The following is a 415-nucleotide window of genomic DNA, read 5'->3' as shown; positions in this document are numbered from 1 at the left end:
GTCCCTCCATCATCGCTTGAGAACCGATGCTGGTGTGTTTACTTCCCCATAAACTTAACAGTTCAGCAAAAGAGACCAATAGAATAAGTACTAGGCTTATGAAGAATAAGTCCTGGGGCCAATTTGTTCAACTAAAGGTGGTGCTCCAGCATGTACACATATATATATATATGTTTACACATGTGTGCACATAAGCATACAGATATAAGTATATGTGTGTATACATGCACTATGCATATATATACTTACATATATCATCATCACCGTTTAACATCCACTTTCCATGCTGACATGAGTTGGACAGTTTGACATAGAGCTAGCTAGTAGAGAGACACCTTGGTCGAGTGTCTTCTACTGTAGCCTCAGAATGACCAAAGCCTTGTGAGTGGATTTGGTAGACGGAAACTGAAAGAAG

Source organism: Octopus bimaculoides, chromosome 6, assembly GCF_001194135.2.
Source record: "Octopus bimaculoides isolate UCB-OBI-ISO-001 chromosome 6, ASM119413v2, whole genome shotgun sequence".
In the NCBI taxonomy this organism is placed as follows: Eukaryota; Metazoa; Mollusca; class Cephalopoda; order Octopoda; family Octopodidae; genus Octopus; species Octopus bimaculoides.
Note: the sequence above shows the minus strand (reverse complement) of the source record.